A 24,319-nucleotide genomic window follows, 5' to 3' on the forward strand; every position below is an offset into this window, starting at 1 on the left:
CAGAGGTGATAAAATACCACCAAAAGAAAGCTCTATTTGTGGGGAAAAAAGGACGCCAATTTTGTTTGGGAGCCACGTCGCACGACCGCGCAATTGTCTGTTAAAGCGACGCAGTGCCAAATCGCAAAACCTGGCCTGGGCATTTAGCTGCCTAAAGGTCCAGGGCTTAAGTGGTTAACCTGCATAATGGTCCGGGTCTTAAGTGGTAAAAAAAAAAATGTTGATCACTTTTATTCCTATTACAAGGAATGTAAACATCCCTTGTAATAGGAATATGGCATGACAGGACCTCTTTACAGTGAGATATGGGGTCAATAATGCAGGGTACACACGATCATTTTTCAGCATGAAAAAAAACATAGTTTTTCGGCATGTAGAAAAAACGAAGTTTTTCCAACTTCATCATTTCCAACTTCACACACCATTGTTTTTTTTAAAAATGCTCTAGCAAAGCGCGGTGATTTACAACAAGTACAACGGCACTATTAAGGGAAAGTTCCATGCGGATGACGCCACCCTTGGGTCTGCTTTAGCTGATTCCGTGTTAGTAAAAGACGATTCACGCTTTTCTGTCTGTTACAGCGTGATTAATGTGCTTACTCCATTATGAACGGTAGTTTTACCAGAACGAGCACTCCCGTCTCATAACTTGTTTCTGAGCATGCGTGGGTTTTTAACGTCGTTTTAGCCCACACACGATAATTTTTTACAACCCAAAAAACTACATTGTTTAAAACGTCGTTAAAAAATGCAGCATGTTCGGTAAAAAAAATTGACGTTTTTCAGAACCCGAAAAATTATGTGAAGCCCACACACGATCATTTTAAATGACATTTTTTTTAAAACAACGTTTTTTTTTTAATGCCGAAAAATGATCCTGTGTACGCGGCATAAGACCCCACATCTCACCTCTAGGCTGGGAAGCCTAAAATAAAAAAACGATCACTGCTTCACAGACGAAGCGGCACTGTTTTTTTTTAATGCAGAGACCGGGCATGACGTCATAACATCGTGCCCAGCCTCCGACGATCATAGAGACTCCGGTGACCATCTGGTCTTCTGGAAATCTCTATAATCAACATCTGGGGCCGGCGGATCCTCTAACCGATCGCACAGGTGAGTCGGTAGAAGCACCGGAGGGCGGCGGGAGGGGGGCACGTCCCCTCTCGCCCCCCTTAAGAACGATCAAGCGTCGGAACAGCCACTATGATCATTCTTATGGTGTAGTTATTCGCCGGCTGAAAATGCTGATATCTGAATGATGCCTGTCATTCAGATGTACCACCACAAACCAGAGGACGTTATATAACGGTCAGCCATCGGCAAGTGGTTAGAAGATAACTCCATTTCATTTTCGTGGGAAAAAAATAAGCAAAAAAATAATAGCGTATATAATTGCGACACAAGTCATATTTTATTTTAATGTTTTCTTTTCAATCTACAGCGCTATCATTTTCTGCTAAATGTAATGCAATATGGCTACCTGGAGGCGTTCTGTACACAACGCCCTCCAGATATGTTAAGTCCTGCTTGAGTGATTGGCTTTCTGGTTTTCCCAGAAGTCTGCACTTGGATCCAAATTCTAGGGACCTCGTCTGTGGAATGCACTACCAACCACCATCCGACTGGAGTCGGACCACTTGGCCTTCAGGAGAAAGATTAAAACCCATCTCTTCTGAGGTCAAGGGGTTCCTTACCCATGAAATGGATACAGCGCCCAGAGGCGATTCATTTCGCATGTGTTGCGCTTTACAAGTTTCTCACTCACTCACTCAAATTCAATTTTGAACATCCCCTGCAAAAAAATTTTTTTTTAGGGGAAATCACGTCTAAAGGGATGCAGACCCTACAAGTTTCCTAATTAGAGCCCTGCAGGTGCAGCAGCTGATTGATAATTATAAAAACACATCCATACAGATTCTTCTTAATAACAAAAGATAGGACTCTTTGTTAAAAACCCTGCAATGTACATTGATCACAAAAAAAAAGTGGAATTGCTCTTTAAATACAAACTAAAACTGTTAATTTTTTTTAATAAAATTTATGACAGGATGATTCTGATCAATATCTGAAGAACAGAAATTGTGCCAGTGGTGTTTATACCATGTGTCAATCTGGAGACTTTTTCATCAGCCATGCTACAGGCCATGGAAAGTAAGGTTATGTAGAAATAATTGTGTCTCGTTGGTAACCACATAAAGCCATTGTTATTCTAAAGTTGCTTGTTTTTCCTGATTTTTTTTTTCAGATTCTGGTTACAGAACAAACTGAACCTGAAATCTCATCAGATATAATAATAAGAAAAAATTTAAGTGGTTGTGACCCTAATAAAAATGCTCCTGTCTCCCTGCAGTGTCAATTGGCCCTTTCCATGTTCTACAATACATGGTTGATCCTGTCTGTTCCTGTGTTCCCTTGTTTAAACTAACCATGCTAATCATGACTGTTGATCCATCCTGTTCTCTCCTCAGTGTCTCTGCATCTCCCTCTTGCTTCCTCCCTCTCCCCCTGTCATTTCCATAGTCTGTGTGTAAGGCGATCTCCTCCTCGCCCCTTCCCTCTCCTCATGCATTGCTTGAGCAATGCTATTTCCCCTGCAGCTGCTCCTTCTCCCTTTTTTTTCTTTTTAACATGTCCAGCCAATCAGCATGCAAAATGGTTCAGCCAATCAACACACAAGGTCAAAATGTAGAGCTTCCTCTGCTGATATAATTACATACATCAGAGAGGAATACCTGTGCTCGAAAAAGAGAGAGAGAAAACCACATGACAAGCACAGCTGTGCTAAAAAGGGTATTTAGAGCTAGTATAACGTTTAAAAAAAAAAAGCCAGTACCATTTCTATTTCCCTGAAAATATAATGGCAGTTTAAAGCTGAGACTCTACAACCACTTTTATGCAGTTATGAGTCTATTAAAATAATTTAAGGTCTAAGTTCATGATTTAAAGGATTGAGTGATGTTGGTAGGGTGAATACATGGTAGTGGGGAGCTTATCACATAATGCTACCATAGGACAGTGCAGCGCCTGTTGGGACCATACCCTCAAGCCACACCAAAAGGACTCCCATTTGCCATTTTTAAGTGCAAACATGAATATAAATTGAGCTTGTGAGTGTAGGCTGTGCAGGAAGGGGTGGGGTCTGGAAGATTATTTTGTTTCCATGCTGCTGCTGCCGTCTTCCTGGTGGCAATTGGACAATGTGGGGTAAAACAAATGTGTGTATGTGGCCAACATTCAGTGTTCAAGAGAAGTAGAGCCAGAGCTAGATCTGGCTGAATCTTGGAATTGGTCACAGTGGATATTAAAGAAACGCAGGCCCAAAAAGCAGAGAGTTTAGAGCAGGCCCACAATATATGTAAAAAGTTACCTATGTTGCCGCATTCCCTCCAGCATATAGAGAAAGACGTAGAAAATATTTTTCATAGGCAGTAAGGTGTAAAATACCACATATGTGTTCATTTGAGCTATAATTCCCAATGAGATCTGTAACTTGTATGGTTTAGGAGGAGCTTGTTAGCCTTGATACCTTGAGAAGAACAGAAGGTTTGTGAAAGATCTTGTTCCCACTTCTGCATAGAGTGAGTTATGCTCATTGGTTTTGAACAGATCAGAGTGTGGTAGAAGAAGAACCCTTTAGTCCATTTGCGCTTGTCAGAGTAGAACAGAAACTAGCAAAGGACTAAAATCCCTTCTTTCGGAATAAAGTCCAGGATATGGCAAAGGCACAGATATTTATAAAAAATCTTTAGAAGGGGGGTCATAGTGCTATTGCAATGTTGAAAAAGTGCTCATGGTTTCTCCCTCAAATAGTTGGCTTTTCGTAGAGAGTCCCAACTGTATCCAGTTGTCAATCAATTGATTTTCTGTAAATGGTTTGAGTGAGCTGATGAGTAGTGAGAAGATAGTTGAGGTTGCAGAGGTAACTTGGTATTGTAGGAGTGCAATCCAGACTAAGTAGATGCTTTTGTGGTAAAATACAGAGTGACCAGGGGTGGGAGACCAAGGATGACAGTGTTTCATTTTTACCACAGTTAAAGTGTTTGCTACCCTTAAAATAAAAAATGTATCCTGTTCGCTTAAAGCATGTTATGCAGCAGAGTGCTTGTGCTGTATAATTTGGCCCACTGTACTGTGTAATTTGCTTTAATCTACATCTAAAATACCTGGTTGATCCTGCCTGGTTCTACCCTCCCACTGTAAACTGATCACGGTTTATCATGGCTGCTGAGCCCTGACACTGTGGTCAGTTTACATGCCCCCGTCATTCGCAGCTCTTCTCTGTCCTCCTCTCCCCCCCCGCTGGTCAGCTTGTGACAATGCTGCTCTGCTCCCTGACCCTTCATCTCCTGCTATCATAACTGTTATATTTTCATACAATCCCCTGTTTATTAACGACATGTGCCTTAGTGTCTGTGCTGTATAAAAAAGATACATTTTTTTACCTTATTTCACAGTGCCTCCCGGCACTCACGCCTCTCTCCTCTTCTCTCCTCCTCCCCATTTGATGTAGCTATGAGCCCAGGAGAGGAGAGAGGCGAGCAGTCACATGAGCATCGGGAGGCGCTGTGAAATAAGGTAGAAATCGTCATATTTTTTATACAGCACAGACACTGGGGCACATGTCATTAAACAGGGGGATTGTATGTTTCTAAACAAGTGGCTTTACAACCACTTTAAGTACAAATTATTATTCTAAGTTTTGGGATATTTTTTTTTTTTATCTTTATATTTGGTTATTTGCTTTTTTCCTCTCACAGCAGTTTCCTAACAGTATAATCATTATTTTTTGTATCATGCCAGCTTTGTGAAAGTTATGGTTATGTGTGATATTGATTATTTGTGCATTTTTTTTTTTACTGATTGTTGTGGATATTGGGCCAGATTCAGATACATTTGCACTTGCGCCGCGTATCATTGATACGCTACGCCGCCGTATCTTACCTGGCGGAATTTCGAATCCACAGCGAAATTGCGCCATAAGTTACGGCGGTGTAGTGTTTTTCTGGTGGCGTATTTGAAATTGGGTGGGTTGGGGGCGTGCTTCATTTAAATAAAGCGCGTCCCCGCACCGAATGAACTGTGCATGCTCCGTTTTGAAATTTCCCGCGGTGCTTTGCGCGAAATGACATCGCACCGACGTCATTTTTTGAACGTAGACGTGAGTTACGTCCTTTCCTATTCACGGACGACTTGCGCAAAAACAAAATCAAAATTTGACGCGGGAACGACGGCCATACTTTAACATGGCACGTCTATACGCCACGAAATAGCAGCTTTAACTATACGCCGGGAAAAGCCGACTAGCGACGACGTAAGAGAATGCGACGGCCGCGCGTACCTTTGTGGATCGCCGGAAAAAGCTAATTAGCATACCCGACGCGGAAAACGACGCGAACTCCACCCAGCGGGCGCCGAAGTATTGCACCTACGATCCGAAGGCGTTCGAAGCCGTACGCCTGTCGGATCGAAGCCAGAAGTCGTCGTATCTTGGTTTGAGGATTCAAACTAAAGATACGACGCGGCAAATTTGAAAGTACGCCGGAGTATCAGTAGATACTCCGGCGTACTTCTTCTGTGAATCTGGCCCATTATGTCTATGATGTGATTAAATCCTATTTTTCATTTCTCCTTATTTCATTATTTTTTTTCTTTCAGTGACAGTCCACATGAGGAAACCCAGACATTTATTGGCATATTTGATGGAATATTTTAAAAAGTAAAATTAATAGTAAACACTTTGACGTGAAGAAGGAGTATCCATCTCAGTTTTTATATCCGTTCATTTTTACAAACACACACACATGTTTGCTTTCTTTCCTTTTTTTTTCTTAATTGTGTGATTTTTGTTGTTTATGGTTTTTGCACAATCACAATTGTTTCAGTTTTGTTTAACCTCCAGATGCCTTATATGCTTTAATCTACTCTAATAAAACAATCTTGCACCTTTTCTATGTGGTCAGTAAAAAGGCAAAATAATAAATTTTTTTGGTTAATGTAAAATTTTATTGGCTTTGAATGTATTAGCAAATCCAACATTATAGGGAGACTGGCTGTTTAGCCTCTATATAAAATTTTTGTAGTGAAATATATTTTACTTGTTAAGCCAACCCAAATAATATTTTTTCTTTTATTTATTGCTGGTGTGGTAGTGGCCAGAAATCACTATCATGAATTGCTGTTTTTTAGCACCAAGATCCTGGCACTGGAAAAGGTATTTTCGTTTTGAAAGCATTAAAACAAGCCCTTGCGTGACCTCTGTAGTAGCAAGCACTGTGGAGCAATTCATCCCCAAAGATCACAATTAAAACATTGATGTTCCTTCTGCAGCTAGGCTCTCCCTGCTCTCTTTCCCAGCAGTGACTAGGCTGCCTTTAAAAAACAATGCTGGGCACAAATTATTTCTTTACCATCCCTTCCCTTCACTCCCCTCTAAAAAGGCACCTTGGAAACTGCGGTCCAATTTTCTTCTTGTCATAATGAATAAATTCCATGCATTTAAAGCAGAACTTCAGGAATTAAATGTTTTTCCAAACATACATTGGTTCAGCTGTATCTTTATCATTGACTACTAGGCATTCTCTGATTGGACAAGTTGGAGATTATTCCGTAGTTTGACCCCCCCCCCCCCCCTGTACACCACCCCTCTCCCTCCTTCTCTCCTTTTTTTTTTTTAAATACAATTGATGCATGCATTATTTTAGAAACCAAGTCCATAACGCTACTATTTATCCATAGTATTCCTAATTTCCAATAAATTTGCCCTATCAAGTGCATTAAAGCCTGTAATTTTGAGACATCTTGCAAGGACTGTTTTCCACTACTTTTTTTTTTTTTTTAGTACTGAAACACATAACCAGCTCATCCTGGCACTGGTTCTGTCCTGTACTTCCTATTGGTCACTTAGCAGTTCTGGCACTTGGCAGATGGAGCATAGCTGCTAAGTGTCCCAGATTGTGCAGGACAGTCCTGAGCATTTTGAGCCTGTCTTGCAGTATCTGTGTCCTTCAGGTTGATCCTCAGAACCATGGACCACTAGGAAGTATCAGGCACTAAAACATCTTCTGCTTGCCGGCACCAGCACTGAAATTTTTGCACTGTCAGGCAAAGGGATGTCTGTGACAATACAACTATAGTGCTGGCCAAACGTCATCCTGGAGAGAGACAGTGATGCTGGAGTGGGTTCTCGGGTAAGAAAACACTAAATACCAATATAAGAGGCACTGACAATGACAATCAATGCTGGGGGGTGTACATTTCACTATCACTGATCACCAATGTGGGGAGGGGGGTACTTTTTGTTACCACTCACCAATATAATTTTCACAAACCACCAATGGAGAGGTTAAAATTCACTGCCACTCACCATTAATGCAGGTAGGTTAATTTCCACTGCCACTTGAAACCAATGGCAGTCTGTAGGACATCTGCTATATGGACTAAATGCACGGCCCAGAATCCAAGTTCCATCTTTATGGATTCCTCAGTCCATAGTCCATTAGACCTTTTGCCTTCAACCTTATGTTTCTAGGAGGAGTCTTCTCTTTGTACACATGTGCAGGATCCTTTGGTTTAAATGCTGGTCAACTGAACTCTCATTTAAGAAACACCTTCGGAGGTTACTCTTTGCCTTGCTTCTCAAAGTGAGAGGATGCCTTCTTTGCTTTCTGGTCATAGAGCATCTCAGACACCTGGGTCCAGAATGTTGTTTCTAGAAGTGACAAACCAGACTTTTACACTGCCTCCTCCAAATCTCATTTAAATTTGTCTCCTTCGCCACGGTGGGTGGATCTGCTTTGCGCTGTATAATGGCTCTTGAACAAAGGTTTTTTTTACCCGTTTCAACAGGTGTATGGTTTCAAGGTTTGTACTCAAAACACTTTACGTTTCCCAAACTGAATGGAGGAGTTTGGCCTATTCTGGATCTAAAAATGCTCACCTTGTTCTTACATTTTAGAAGTCTTGCATTATAATTGCCAGGTGTCAGGCTAGGAGCAGATAACAGGTAACCGTTTAGGTGTGCTGATTATGCAAAGAGTTCAAAGAACAAGAGAACATAGCATGAGCAGGTCTAAGCAGAGCAGGTCAGCTGGGACTTGTAGTTCACCACTGCAGATGAAGGTAGATGTTTGCTGGACCTTGTAGTTCACTGCTGCAGATGAGGGTAGATGTTAGCTGGTGCTTGTAGTTCACCGCTGCAGATGAAGGTACTACAGTAGAATCAGGCAAAGCGTAGTCTAGGCAAGCTGGGTCATACACAGGTAGATCAGAGTCCAAACGGTACCGAATCAGAAGCGAGCAAGCAGGGTCAAACAAGCCGGATCATGCACGAAATACACAGAGCTGGATCAAATAGTGGCACACGAAGGTAAACTCGATCACAAGCACTGATTGAATGCTGATACAGGTGAGCTGACCAATCACTGTTGTTTCCCAGGCAAAGGCTGTGTTAGGTGAGTTGTGCTGAGTCCTAAAGGGATTCTAGTACTGGCAGTGCCCCCCCCCCCTTCTCGAGAGGTTGCTCCTGCACCCCCAGGCTTACTTGGATAACGAAGATGGAACTTCTTCTTAAGTCGGTCAGCATTTAGATCAAGAGCTAGGACCCAAGATCGATCCTCTGGGCTGAAACCTTTCCAATGAACGAGATATTGTAAGGAATTGCGTACTCGTCTGGAATCAAGAATAAATGCCAGTTCATATTCCTGACTGTCCAACACATCCACAGGTTCTGGATCATTTACTTGGAGGCTGAAATGAACAGGCTTCAACAATAAAACTTGAGACATTTGGAATGTGCATAGATGGGGAAGTTTTAATCTACAGGCCACAGGATTAACAATCTCTGAAATTTCATAGGGCCCGATGAATTTTGGGCCAAGTTTTTTAGATGGTACATGCAGGGACATATTCCTAGATGATAGCCACATTTTGTCACCAACTTTATATCCTGGTGCCTTTAACCACTTAAGCCCTGGACCAATATGCAGCCTAAAGACCCAAGGTGTTTTTACAGTTCGGGACTGCGTCGCTTTAACAGACAATTGCGCGGTCGTGCGACGTGGCTCCCAAACAAAATTGGCGTCCTTTTTTCCCCACAAATAGAGCTTTCTTTTGGTGGTATTTGATCACATCTGCGGTTTTTAGTTTTTGCGCTATAAACAAAAATAGAGCGACAATTTTGAAAAAAAAGCAATATTTTTTACTTTTTGCTGTAATATCCCCCAAAAACATATATAAAAACTTTTTTTCCTCAGTTTAGGCCGATACGTATTCTTCTACCTATTTTTAGTAAAAAAAATCGCAATAAGCGTTTATCGATTGGTTTGCGCAAAATTTATAGTGTTTACAAAATAGGGGATAGTTTTATTGCATTTTTATTATTTTTTTTTTTTTTACTACTAATGGCGGCGATCAGCAATTTTTTTCGTGACTGCGACATTATGGCGGACACTTCGGACAATTTTGACACATTTTTGGGACCATTGTCATTTTCACAGCAAAAAATGCATTTAAATTGCATTCTTTATTGTGAAAATGACAGTTGCAGTTTGGGAGTTAACCACAGGTGGCGCTGTAGGAGTTAGGGTGCACCTAGTATGTGTTTACAACTGTTTGGGGGTGTGGCTGTAGGAATGACGTCATCGATCGTGTCTTCCCTATAAAGGGAATGACGCGATCGATGCGCCGCCATAGTGAAGGACGGGGAAGCCGTGTTTACACACGGCTCACCCCGTTCTTCAGCTCCGGGGAGCGATCGCGACGGAGCGGCTATAAACAAATAGCCGCGCCGTGGTCCCGGATCGCTCCCCGAGCGGACCCGACCTCCGCATGTAGCGGGGGGGGTCCCGATCGGACCCCCCACCCGCTAATAGGCGAGGACGTACGTGTACGCCCATGTGCCTGTACGTGCCATATTGTGGACGTACATGTACATGCGGGGGTCGGGAACTGGTTAAGCACCTCTTGTCAGACATTTTCTTAAAAGCCTGCACAGAGCGAGAAATAGCACGATTAACATCAGACCAGATTTTGGAGAAATTTTCAATCGTGGCATTGGCTTCTGGAACATCAGAGGGTGGAAGATCAAAGGAGGACACACGAGGATGCAACCCGTAAACACAGAAGAAAGTCGGGATTCCTGTAGATGTGCTGGCACAATTATTAAAGGCAAACTCTGCCCATGGAAGGATGTTGACCCACTCCACCTCATCATTGGCCATCAGACAACGTACCACCAACTTAATCCCCAGCTGAGAACAAAGGGCCTTCCAAAACTGGGCTATAAACTGAAAGCCACGGTCTGAGACAATGTTAATTGGTGCCCCATGGAGCCTGAAAACATGTTTAATGAATAAAGATGCCAGTTCTTTAGTAGATGAAAGTTTCGGAAGCGGAACAAAGTGGACCATCTTACTGAACCTGTCTACCACCACCCAGATGGTGGAATATCTGGGGGACGGAGGCAAGTCAGTGATAAAATCCATATATAAACGGGTCTAGGGACAGGTAGGTATTGGTAGAGGACGTAGGAGACCGGGGAGGGGGGGGGGGGGCTTAGAGTAACTGCTCTTGCTTCTGACACAAACTTCACAGGCCTGGACGAAGGCTAACACATCCTGCCTAATCGATGGCCACCAGAGGTTGTGAGAGATAATTTCAAAAGTTTGTCTAAACCCTGGATGAGCTGCAGGTTTCGATGCATGTATCCAGGGCCGCCATCAGGGGGGTACAGGCATTACACCTGTAAGGGGCCCGGAGGTCCCCAGGGGCCCGGATGGCAACCTCCTTTAAAAAAAAAAAAAAAAAATATATATTTTTTTTTTTTTTTTTTTTTTTTTAGAGGTCCGGAGGTCCCCAGGGGCCCGGAGGCCCCGGATGGCAACCCCCCTTTTTTTTATTTATTTTTTATAAAAAAAAAATATTTTTTATATATATTTTTATTTTATTTTTTAATAAAGAGCCATTTTTTTTTTTAGAGGTCCGGAGGTCCCCATATATATATATAATATTATTATTATTATTATTATTAAAGGGCCCAGAGGTCCCCAGGGCCCCGGATGGCAACCCCCCTTTTTTTATAAAAAAAAAATATATTTTTTATATATATTTTTTTATATATATATTTTTTTGTCTTTATATATATTTTTAGAATATATATATATATATATATATATATATATATATATATATATATATATATATAATTAAAGGGCTCAGAGGTCCCCAGGGCCCCATGTGTGGCAAACCCCCCCCTTTTTTTTAATAAATGTTTATTTTTTTATTTTTGTTTATATATATATATATATATATATATATATATATTATTAAAGGGCCCTGAGGTCCCCAGTGCCCTGGATGGCAACCCCCCTTTTTTTTCATAAATGTTTATTTTTAAATATATATATATATATATATATATATATATATATATATATATATATATATATATATATATATATATATATATTTTTTATTATTATTATTATTAAAGGGCCCAGAGGTTTCTTTTTTTCATTTTTATTAAAGGGCCCAGAGGTCCTGGATGGCAACCCCCCTTTTTTGCAATTTCTTTATATATATATATATATATATATATATATATATATATATATACACACACACACATATATATATATATATATATATATATATATATATATATATTATTAAAGGACCCAGAGGTCCCCAGGGCCCCAGATGGCAACCCCCTTTTTAAAAAAATATATATATTTTTTTTTATATATATTTTTTATTTTTATTAAAGGGCCCAGAGGTCCCCAGGGCCCCGGATGGCTACCCCCCTTTCTTTATATATTTTTTTCTTTATTTCTACGTTTTTGTGTAAAGCCCCCCCGCTTCTCAATTTATGGCGGCAGCACCCCCCCCGGTTCTCTGCTCCAGGGGGCCCATGCCTGAAGCTGTGTAAGGGGCCCCATAATTCCTGATGGCGGCCCTGCATGTATCTGCTGCAATACCTGCAAACGAATAGCCAGGGGCACAAAAAGCATACCAGAGGAATTGGGGGGGCTTCAGCCTGTGCAGGTAACAAGTCCTCAGATGTCAGTCTGGGTGAAAGCCAAAATCCTATCCTCAGAGATAATGGGTTGTGAAGGAAGTGGAGGAGGAGACTCTGATAAAAAGCTGTGAGACAAGGTGTCAGCCTTTAATGTTTTTTGGCCCAGGTAAATAAGAAATTGTGAAGTCAAAACATGAAACCAGTTTAAAACCGAAAGTGAAACTAGAGGCACATTATATTATAGAAATTAATCTATTTTTAATCATTTTTAAAAGGAATCAGTTAACTTTTATGTCTATATACCCTGTAAACAGTAATTTCAGCAAAACATTTTTTTTCCTTTAGTGACCCTTTAACCCAGTGTTGAAGAATATCATACACAATGTGCAAGTGCTCTCCTCCACCAGTGTGCTCTGGCCACCAGTATTGCCAACCGTCAGTATTTTTACTGGCAGCCAGTAAAAAACAGGCAATTTTTTCCTGCCAGTAAATGCCAGTAAAAGTAAAAGTTGCTAGTAAAAAAATATGTCTGTGACTTGGTCCGGAGCTGGCTGAGACCATCCGAGTGGCTGCTACAGTGTGATCGGGTGGCTCTGGTGGAGGCGGTGCCTTAGCATGTCGTGTGGTGTTATGGTGCAATGGAACCAAGCCGTATCGGCCAGAGCCTCGTGTGCAGGTCTGTGGTATAGGAGCAATGCAGGCTGGGACCAGGACCTGTCAGTGCTGTTTAGACTGGAGGAACCACTAGGCTTGGAGAGAGACTGTCACTGGGACGTGTCGGGGAGGTCTCATCATCATCTGTGCTGCTGCACACTGCTGTCAGTGTCACTGAGTCAACTTCATATGTGTGTGTGTGCCAATTCTTTTTTTTTTACTTGGAAAAAACAACTTTATTAATTTAAAGCACAGATTAAAAGTACAGTTTCATGGTAAAATGCATGATCAGTTTGTTTACCTAGATACCGCTAGTCATACATTCACATGTTAACAAGGACAAAGGAGCATTTTAATGTAGAACAACCTTCGGGTAAGGCAGAATCAGAGACATGTTTCTCAATCCTCTAGCCATCTGTCCCATACCTTGAAATTCTTTTGTGTGGAACCCCTGTGTGTGTAAATCAACTTTTTGAATGGCAAAGTGTCATTAACAGCCTTTTTCCACATCTGTAGAGTGGGGGGCAAATCCTGCATCCATCTCTGGGCAATCACTTTACGTGCTAAAAATAGGAAAATTGTGTGATATTTATCCACCTCTACGTCAGGCAAAAGCCCCAGGATACACAACTTATGCCGCATACACACGACCGTTTTTAATGTCCTAGAAAAAACAATGTTTTTCTCAACGTGATTCTTGTCAAGCCTGCCTTGCATACACACGATCGTGAAAAAAAATGCTTGAGCAAAGCGCGGTGACGTACAACACGTAGGACGGCACTATAAAGGGGAAGTTCCATTCGAATGGTGCCACCCTTTGGGAGGCTTTTGCTGATTTCGTGTTAGTAAAAGTTTGGTGAGAGACGATTTGCGCTTTTCAGTCTTCGTGCTTTTCAGTCTGTTATAGCGTGACAAATGTGCTATCTCCATTAGTTTTACGAGTGCTCCCATCTCATAACTTGCTTCTGAGCATGCACGTTTTTTTTTCCCGTCATTAAAGCCTACACACAACCGTTTTTTAACGACGTTAAAACACGACAACATGAAAAACGACGCGAAAATGTAGAGCATGTTCTAAATTTTTTAATGCCCGTTTTTTTCACGTCGAGAAAAATGCTCTGGAGCCTACACACGATCGTTTTTAATGACCATGTCGTGTGTACGCGGCATTAGTATCACAGGGGATCCCATGTCATGCAGAAAGCGGACAACCTGCATCCAATACGTCTGAATATTTGGACAGCTCCAAATGAGATGGTAAAACGTGCCAAGCGTGGACTGACACAGAGGACAGGTCGGATTGGATGTGTGTTGGAATTTGGCCATTCTCAGTGGTGTTAGGTAGGCTCTGTAAACAATGTAAAGTTGCAGCAGTCTATATGGCAGTTTAGGGGACGTAGTCTTGGTTCCCTCAAGTATTTCGTCCCAGTCTGCGTCTTCTATTGGGCCTATGTCCTGTTCCCAAGCCATCTTGGCCTTCTGAGTAACAGGTACTGTACCCCGGTGTCTGATAGCGTAGTACAGGTTCGAAATAAGCTTGGAGGGGTCACTCCCTAAAACAATATTTAGCACTGGTGGGGGTTCCGTCTCTACCTCCAGAGATGGCAGCTGGATTCGGAGTGCATGACGGAGCTGCAGGTAATTAAAAGTTAAGTGCTGTGGGAGAGAAAATTCCTCTCTAAGTGCCTGAAATAGTTTGAACCCAGGGTTTGATAGGACTTGGTGTAAGTATATTATTCTGTGTCTAGCCCAGACCACCGAGTCGGGAATCTCTGCTAGTTCTGGCATATGGCTGTTAAGCCACAATGGGGTATGAGAATAACATTTCCCAACATTCAGTTTTTTAAGGGATATTTCCCAAATTCGTTGGTGATGCATTAACATCCCTGAGTTATGCCTCAAGGCCTGCTTATGTGTTTGTTTCCCATGGAGGATAGCCTGAAGGGACGTGCGTGGGTTTATCGCAAACTAAAGACCTATAGCATTGGAGTTCCGAGGTATTGAAGTGGTATAAGTGAGAGAGCTGTGAGGCCAAGTAATAGTCATGGAGGTCTGGGAGGGAGGCACCTCCCATATCCATTGGCTTCTTTAACCACTTCGTTACCGGGCCTATTTTGGCACTTCTCTCCTTCATGTAAAAATCACATTTTTTTTGCTAGAAAATTAATCAGAACCCCCAAACATTATATATTTTTTTTTTTAGCAGACACCCTAGGGAATAAAATGGCGGTCATTGCAACTTTTTTTCTCACATGGTATTTGCGCAATAATTTTTCAAACGCCTTTTTTTAGGGAAAAAAACAGTTTCATGAATTAAAAAATAACAAAACAGTAAAGTTAGCCCAATTTTTTTGTATAATGTGAAAGACGATGTTACGCCGAGTAAACAGATACCTAACATGTCACGCTTTAAAATTGCGCACACTCATGGAATGGCGCCAAACTTCGGTTCTTAAAAATCTCCATAGGCAACGCTTAATTTTTTTTTACAGGTTACTATTTTTGAGTTACAGAGTAGGTCTAGTGCTAGAATTGTTGCACACGCTTTAACGCACGCGATGATACCTCACATGTGGGGTTTGAACTGTGTTTACATATGTGGGCGGGACTTGCATGTGCGTTCGCTTCTGCACGCGAGCGACCGAGACAGGGGCGTTTTAAAATTTTTTTTTTATTTTTTTTTTTTACTTCATTTTTTTATTTTTACACTTTTTTTGTCTTTTTTTTTTTTTGATCACTTTTATTCCTATTACAATGAATGTAAACATCCCTTGTAATAGGACAGGTCCTCTTTATGGAGAGATGTGGGGTCAATAAGACCCCACATCTCTCCTACAGGCTTACAAGCATGAAATCGGTGAAAAAAATTTAACCGATTACATGCCGACAGCCGCGATAGCGGCTTTGTTTACTTCTGGGTACCGGGCGTGACGTCATAACGTCGCGCCCGGCCCTCCAACGGTCATAGAGATGACTGTGACTGTCTGGTCACCAGTCATCTCTATGGTTCACCAACAAGCGCCGGCCGATTCGCTCTCCGGGCCCCCGATGGCACGGGAGAGCCCGGAGAAGCACCGGATGGCGGCGGGAGGGGGGGGACGTCCCCTCCCGCTGCCTAGAAGAACGATCGAGCGGCGTAACCGCCGCTTTGATCGTTCTGGTGCACAGAATCGCCAGCTGAAAACAGCGATATCTGAATGATGCCTGCAGCTGCAGGCATCATTCAGATATCACCGCTCAAAGTCCAGGACGTCCCAGGACGTCCTACGGATCTGAAGTGGTTAATATGTGCCAAGCTAGTTTGTGTCTACCATTCCCACAAACAAATGAATTCAGAATTGCTTCCATTTGTTTGAAGATTTTTAAGGGAATGTATAAAGGGGCATGCCACACCATGTACAGAATTTTGGGCAATATAATAATTTGTATAATATTTATGCGCCCAATCACCCCTAAGGGTAATCTAGCCCACGTCTGCGTTTTGAGTTTGATCTGTCAAACTCCTGGTAACCTCAACTCCTTGGTATCGGTAGCGGTCCCACGCCGTTTTTGTCTTTCTTTTTAAATACCAGGACCGGCAATTGCAACTGCAAGTCAATTTAAATGTTAATTGACTAATTTTTTTTTTTCTTTTAGAAATTTAATTTTTGCTGCAGTATATTCTGTACATCATACAGATGTGCAACTTTACAGGCAGGTCAAGGGGACACCCCAGGCACTACATTTAACCATTTAAAGTGGGGGTTCACCCTAAAAACTATTTTCTAACATTACATTGACATGACCCTCGACAATGACAGTATGCCGTTTTTTTTTTCTTTTTTGCTGTACATACCTTTGTACAGCTATTTTCTTCCTTGGCTTCCGTGTAGGGCCTCCCGCGGGAGTGGGCGTTCCTATCCAGCAGGTGATTGACGTGATGACAAACACTAGCTCCCCCCGTCGCATAAGGAGCGTCACGAGTTGCCGAAAGAAGCCGAACGGCGATGTGCAGGCGCCGTATAGCGCCGACTCGCTGTTCCGCAACTTTGGGCAACTCGTGACGCTCCTTATGCGACGAGGGGAGCTAGTGTTTGTCATCACGTCAATCACCTGCTGGATAGGAACGCCCACTCCTGCGGGAGGCCCTACCCGGAAGCCAGGGAAGAAAATAGCTGTACAAAGGTATGTACAGCAAAAAAAAAGGCATACTGTCACTGTCGAGGGTCATGTCAATGTAATAAAAAAAATGGGCCAAATGGGAGGAGGATGTCGTCTATCCCTACGACACCAATTCTTTGGTGTTGTGGACCAGGTACATAGACGACATCCTCCTCCTGTGGAGTGGCAGCATGGCAACACTTGAGATCTTCATGAACTTTCTGAATAGTAACGACAGGGGAATAGTTCTTACATACACGGCTAGCCAGGAAACCATTCAATTTCTTGATTTGGAGATTAGCATCGTGAACAGTCAATTTCAATTTAAGACTTTTTTTTAAAAAAAACGATCGCAATGGCTTCATACCAACTGATAGCTGCCATCACCCCACATGGCTTAATTCCATTCCTAAAAGCCAATTTCTTAGGTTACGCAGAAACTGTTCCAATATCGATACCTTTTGTATGCAGGCAAATGTTCTTAAAAAAAGGTTTGCTGACAAAGGATATGATCCTATATCTGTCGAATCGGATTTTAATATGGTCCTAGAGACAGACAGGGGCTCCCTACTAGAAGTTAAACCCAAACGAGAGCAGGATGACAGTTTTAAATGGTCTCTACTCACGTCATTTTCAATCCAGCATAAACAGGTTAAGTCCATTGTGTCCAAACATTGGGACATATTGAGAAACGATTGTGTTTTGGGGGCAGTACTACCGGAAAGAGCTAAAGTAATATTTAGGGGTGCACCGACACTCCAGAGCAAAATTGCTCCCAACATCATTAACCCCCCAACACGCCCTACTTTCTTTCATCAATTAGTAGGATACCATCCTTGTAAGAGATGCACAGTATGTAAATACAACATCTCTGGGAGAGCAAAAAGCCTTGAATTTCACTCCTCAACCACTGGGAAAGTGTACCCAATTAAGCATTTATGTACGTGTGCTACAAAATACGTGGTGTACCTCATCACTTGCCCATGCGGCCAACAATATGTGGGCCGCACCATCCGCAAATTTTCGGTGAGGGTGGCAGAGCACATAGCTCTTATTTTAGCTGGCGATATCCATCACACAGTACCCAGACACTACAAAACACACCATGCAAGAAATCCAGCTGGAACTCAGTTCCTTGTCATAGATCAATTTGTTCCCCCATGGAGAGGTGCTCCCAAAACCCGTGGGGTATCACAATTAGAAACTTTCTGGATCTATGAACTTGGTACACATATACCATTAGGACTTAATGTTGAGTGGGACATTAACTCATTTATTAACAAGTCATAGGTTTCGTTCAGTCGCCATTCCATGATTTAGTTATCCTGACCTAATCGGAATTTAATATCCCGTTTTTATTACCAAGTAATTATTTTCTCTCTTTTTTAACAATCTACCAGTAACATGTTTTTTAATATGTTTTTTTATATGAGTGTAATAGACAATATATGTATGATTATATTGAGTTGTGTACATAATTTATATATTTGGGGGTTTATCCAATTCGAGGTAATTTTAGGATCGCAATTGAATGTAGATTTAGTATTTCTTTTTCTACATTTCCACTTTTTTCTGGATTTTTCCAGATTTTTTCCCCCTGTGGTTCTATCATATATTACCACATTTTAACACTCTGACCATTGTGTCATGCATATATATTTTACATTTGCTCAATTTCATTATGAATAGGTGTTAAATTTTTAAATCATAACTCTTTTTTGGTATATCCCTGGTTATTTTGATTTTCGCCATATCCAAGGACCTTTTGGCGTTTTTTAGCACAGTATTTGTGACTACAGTGTTTATAGCCATAGAGAGGGCATCTCCCACATTCACATTGTGATCGTTGCCCTTTCCTCTTCCTTGTGTGCCAGCTTGCACCGCAGCGTGCGCTCTGTCGCACGCATGCGTAGTAAAGATATTTGCTTTCCGACGCACGTCATTGTGCACATGCGTCGTTCAGCTGTATCCAGCGTGGAGCGCAGCGCGGGGTGTTGGAAGACGTCATTCGTCTCCTACACGCCCCGCTCCTCCCTGGCACCTGAAAGACACGCCTCCTGATTAGACCAATCGTGGAACGCAGCGCGGCGTGTTTGGTGACGTAGGTCGCCATGTACACGTCCCGCTCCTTCCTATATCTGAAGGAGTATACGCCTCTAGGAGCTGATTGGATCAGATCCAATGTGGAACGCAGCGCGGCGTTCTCGGCGACGTAGGTCGCCATGTATACGCCCCGCTCCTTCCACTTACCCAGCAATTTTATATATACACGCCCCCATAGAGGCGATCGTGTATAGCATTAAGTTCACATAGCTTAGTGGACGTTTTGCCCTCACACAACATAGTTATCCCAATGTGGAATCAGATGTTTTAGTGACTAATCGAAGTCCATTCCTTTGTTCCACATTAGGGGTTGACGTGGGGTCATTTTACATGTGACCCACACGTTCCATTGTTATTGGCTAACAGGCGAGGTCATGTCTCACATGATTGGTCATGTGACATTTATGGACAGATAAGGATAATACATTTGTTTTTATTTTTCCTATTAGAAACTAATTTTGTCCTTCTTTCTTCTCTTTTTTTCATCTTCATTTTTGAAACATTAAATCCAGAGGAGCTTTTTTGTTTTTTATTTAATTTATTTTATTCCCCATACATGTCAATCACATAACAAACTGACCCGGAAGTGATCTCGGATTGGGTGAGCTCCCAGGAAATGGTTTGATGGGGTCATATTTTATATATAAGCATGGTGGCAACAGCAGAGTTTTACCCCAGATGATGCAACCTTTTGTGAAACCCGTCGGGACTTTGCTGCTGCCCAGCGCTATCTTTTATTGACGTCCTATTTATACACCTTAACTGTAAGTGTTTTTAACCGTTATTAAATTTCAAACATTGTTACGGTATTACACTATGTGCCTTCGTCTTTTCTTTATGCATTTTGGATACGGTCTGATCGTCTGAGTTGCCGTTACTCCCCCTTGTGCTTGTGCACATGATGTCTTCAGGATATCCCCACAATTTTATATCCAGATCCAGTTGATGTGGTTTCCATCCATTTACATTCAGCTTGTATTGACTCTTTAGGCGTACGCTTATTTGGGTTCAATACCTCTGGTAAGCCTCCGCTTCTGGTGGTGGTTTTCTTTCACTTTTATCTATTTTGATTCACCGTGGTGTTTGGAATAATTATTTATTTGGTCATTCATCTATCAACATTTATTTCAACCATTTATCACCATTTCATCACATATGGACTTTTTCATTTGCTCATACTGTTAATTGGTGTTGACACAGATTATCATTATTATTTTATTTTAGCGCCACAAAATTGTTTTTGTATCATGTCAATGTAATGTTAGAAAATTTGTTTTTAGGGTGAACCCCTGCTTTAAAGACCGCCTAACGCCAATATACGTCAGCAGAATGCCACGGCTGGGCACAGGCAGGTACAGGTACGTCGCCTTTAAGAGCCCAGCCGTGGGTCGTGCGCGCGCCACCCGGTCCGAAGCTCCGTGCCCACGGGACCCGCGGACCCGATCGCCGCCGGTGTCCCGCGATCGGTCATAGGAGCTGAAGAACGGGGAAAGGTGTGTGTAAACACACCTTCCCCGTTCTTCTGTGTGCCAGTGTCACTGATCGTCTGTTCCCTGATATAGGGAACGTCGATCAGTGACGTCACACCTACAGCCACGCCCCCTACAGTAAGAATTGCTCCCTTAGCGCCCCCTAGTGGTTAACTCCTTCACTGCCATTGTCATTTTCACAGTAATAAGTGCATTTTTATAGCACTTTTTGCTGTGAAAATGACAATGGTCCCAAAGATGTGTCCGCCATAATGTCTCAGTCACGAAAAAAATCGCTGATCGCTGCCATTACTTTAAAAAAAAAAAAAATTATAAAAAAATGCCATAAAACTATCCCCTATTTTGTAAACTCTATAACTTTTGCGCAAACCAATCAAATGCTTATTGCGATTTTTTTACCAAAAATATGTAGAAGAATATGTATCGGACTAAACTGAGGAAAAAAATGTGTTTTATATATTTTTTGGTGATATTTATTATAGCAAAAAGTAAAAAATATAGAATTTTTTTCAAAATTGTCGCTCTATTTTTGTTTATAGCGCAAAAAATAAAAACCTCAGAGGTGATCAAATACCACCAAAAGAAAGCTCTATTTGTTGGAAAAAAAGGATGCCAATTTTGTTTGGAAACCACGTCGCACAACTGCGCAATTGTCAGTTAAAGCGTTGCAGTGCCGAATCGCAAAAATTGTCCAAGTCCTTTACCTGCATAATGGTCCGGGTCTTCAGTGGTTAAAGTAAATTTTTATTTTTATTGTTTCACCTAAATTAGGACCCCCACTTTTCCCAATTTGAAGCCTATTCACCTAAATTTGTTTTATAGTATAAGTGCAAAATGCACTCTAGACAAGCAAAACAAGGAGGTGTCTCTGGGGCAAGAAATTAGAAGGAATACCCCAAATGTGGACACAGACAATATACAAGGGGTTTAACCTTCCCCGATATATCCAAAATATAAAAAGGTGTATCTGGAGTTGCATTTAAAGACCATTTCCATCTTTTTTAGAATGTACTTATCCTCAACATATATTTATTTACAAATGTGAAACAGGTTTATTTTTCATTTGTAACACACCTTTTATATAAAGAGTGTTTGTGAGCATATTACTTTTATTACAGACATTTGCATAGAAACCATTTTGTTCTGGTTTGTTGCCGCATTTAAATAAATGAAGGCGTCAAACTGCAATGGAACACTGCAATAAAGTATGTTTAAATTGTAAATGTGTTGTTCTATGTCACTTTAAATGAGAGCTGGGCAGGGTAGGCTTAATAATACTTCTTCAGAGTGTGCGCTATGAATAAATCCAAGAGTGCAATCTAGTTGAAAATACCTTTTGGAATAATGGAAAAGTGCTCTGAACAAAATATATTTTAAATGGTAATGTTTAAACTCTAGTAACAATACAGCAATGTGTTCTGAATTATAGAAAAATTCTCTACAATGGCATTCGGTGTTAACTACATGTTCCAAGTGTTCGTTTTATGCATGCAATTTAAAATACACAACATTTGTAATCATAAACATTTGAGGGTTTTCCTCTTACAAAATAAATATCAAGATCATTTTAGAAGACCATTTCAGAAAATAAAATGCACGATAACATGGTGCACTGATATTTACCTTATTTTTATATACTCAGGCCCAGATTCACGAAGCAGATACGACGGTGTATCTCAGATACACCATCGTATCTCGGATTTTTTCTGGTCCTATCTATGCACCTGATTCATAGAATCAGATACGCATAGATAGGGCTGAGATCCGACAGTGTCACACTGTGTTACACTGTCGGATCTTTTTTTTGAATTAAAAATGGCGCCGGGGGCGTTCCCGCTGATTTACACTGAATAATATGTAAATCAGCGAGATACGCGAAATTCACGACCGTACGCGGACCCGTCGCAGTGTTCTTACGTCGTTTCCGTAGCGCGGTACCCGTCGTATACTTACCCCTGCTAAAAGCAGGGGTAAGTATTGTTAAGTATGGCCGTCGTTCCCGCGTCGAGTTTGAAATTTCCTACGTCGTTTGCGTACGCCGATTCACGAACACGCGCGTCGCAAGTCTAGCTCCCGTCGCAACCACTGACGTCCTATTGACGTCAGTGGGAGCAATGCACGCCGGGAAATTCCCCGGACGACGCATGCGCATTTAAATCGGCGCGGGAGCGCGCCTGATTTAAATATGACACTCCCCTAGCCGCGGAATTTGAATTCCGCTGGGGGATTTAGGATCCGCCGTCGCAAGTTTGGAGGTAAGTGGTTTGTGAATTAGCCACTTGCCTCCTAAACTTGCGGGAGCGGATCTTAATTCACGTAGATCGAGCGGATCTATAGATCCGCTGAGCTACGTGAATCTGGCCCTCAGTTTAAAAATATCTGTACCCACTGGGAATTGTAGAATGCAGGGGTGGACATACTATCTGCCTAGCCGGCTCTTCAGGTTTACACATGTATATGGAACTTGTACTGGGGAAGGAAGGTGGACCTAATAGCTGCTTAACTAGTGCTATTAAAGACGGGCTCAGGAGAACACATGGTCCTCAGAGCAAAAGCAGAACTTAATTTCCACACTTAATTAGCATGCCCCTATTTAGAGGAACTTGAGCCAATAAAGATGCTTACCTGTGTAAGTGCTATAATGCATTGATTCCATAGCCATGTAGCAGCAAATAAATGCCATTGATGCTAGTGATGCCAGTGATGCATCTGAAACAAATGTACTAGTGAATGATGAGATGTTTTAAGAAAAAGGTTCACAGTAGGTAACCTATATAATATATTTTGTATTTTTAATGTGTGTTTCATATGGAAAGAGATTCTCACAAAATGGTGGAATAACAAAGAAACTTGCATGCACAGTGTATGGAACAACAGTGATGAATATCAAAACTATTTCTTTGTACAGCGGCACTCTACAAACCAGTGGCGGCCCATTCATTAGAGGCACCTGGGCGCCACCCCCTCTTTCCACGCTACCCCCTATATGCAATGGATAGATTAATGCATAGCATAGCCCACCCAAAAAAAAAAACACCAGCCACCACGTGCGTTCGGAGCAGATTGCCTGATGAAGGAGCATGCATGCTCCAAACGCACGCCTCTCCCCACTCCCTCTCTATCCAGAAGTGACGTGTCCAGCTGCCCCTGAGCCAATTCTGAGAACCATGAAGTGCTGGGAGCCTTCGGCGGATCATGCAGTTATTAGGGTTGATGACTGCGGCCATCCCAGGGGTACCTTGGGCCTAATTACACTCCAGACCCCTTCACGTGTTTCTTTTACTCCATTGAGATCGCAGGAAGAATTCTCTAGATCAGCTGGTGTAGCTGCCAAGAGAGGATTTTCTCAATCTCTCTTAGTGGAAGCAGCGAGAACACCTGCAGGGAGGGAAGAACTGGGCACAACATGCTCTGGTAAAAATGACCACAGACGCCAGTCTGTGGGGCTGGGGTGCTCACTCTCAGGACTGGCAGGCCCAGGGAGCCTGGTTGCCAGAGGAGGCAGGCCACTCCTCAAATTTCGGGGGAACTACTAGCTGTGATGAAAGCTCTTATGTCTCTGGAAGAGAGGGTCTATTCAAAAGACCTATTAATTTTCTCAGATAATGCCACAACTGTAGCGTACCTGAATAAGCAAGGGGGAACTCGTTCAAAGTCGCTTCTAATGTTAACACAGCATATTCTGTCCTGGGCAAAGATCAATGTCACTTCAGTAAGGGCAGTCCACATCAAGGGGTCAGAGAATGCGCTGGCGAACTATCTGTGCAGGGTGAGCATCAGTTCCAGCAGTTGGGAACTTCATCGGGGCACCCTCCGGAAGGTTGTGCTAAGATGGGGTCTTCCCACAGTGGATCTTTTTTCCTCCAGTCTCAACAGAAAACTGCCTTTCCTCCTTTTCCCCTCTTGCCTCTAGTAG

The sequence above is a fragment of the Rana temporaria genome, chromosome 7 (assembly GCF_905171775.1).
Source record: "Rana temporaria chromosome 7, aRanTem1.1, whole genome shotgun sequence".
In the NCBI taxonomy this organism is placed as follows: Eukaryota; Metazoa; Chordata; class Amphibia; order Anura; family Ranidae; genus Rana; species Rana temporaria.